Here is a 570-nt window from a genome sequence, read left to right on the forward strand (position 1 = left end):
CTCCCCGTCCCGGTACCGGCCGAACGGCTCCTCAGCTCCAGCTCTGTCCTCTTCTTTTCCATCTGCTTAATGAACATACCACGTTTTCCTTTTTCCTTTCCCCTTTCCTGTTCCCCGGGAAGGACCTTTCAGTCTCACCCGCCCGACTGCCATGGCCTGGCTTTGGTTTGAAGTTTTTATTTTTTTTTTTTTCTTAGATTAAGCATTTAGTGTGACTAAAATGTTCTCACTTCTCCCTCTGATTATTCACTTTCCCTTATTAAACTGTTCTGCGCTGAATTACCTTTCTTCCTTTCCCAACCCTTCCACCCTCCAGCTTTTTCATTATTTATTCTCTGTGGCTTTTAAGGTTTTTATTTATTAATTTCTGGGTAAGAAGAGGCCTCTGCCTCTGTTCCCCACACACTGTAAAAGGACCAGTGGGATCACTTTGGCTGGGGGTGATCTCCATCCCCGGGGGCTAAAGCCAACCTCTGACAGAGGTATTGGAGGGGGGTTGGAGTTCTGTCCTTGTGGGCTGGAGAATCTGTGGCTGCCCCATCCCTGGAAGTGTCCAAGGCCAGGTTGGAC

The sequence above is a fragment of the Manacus vitellinus genome, unplaced genomic scaffold (assembly GCF_001715985.3).
Source record: "Manacus vitellinus isolate BGI_N305 unplaced genomic scaffold, ASM171598v3 scaffold_47_pilon, whole genome shotgun sequence".
NCBI classification, from domain to species: Eukaryota; Metazoa; Chordata; class Aves; order Passeriformes; family Pipridae; genus Manacus; species Manacus vitellinus.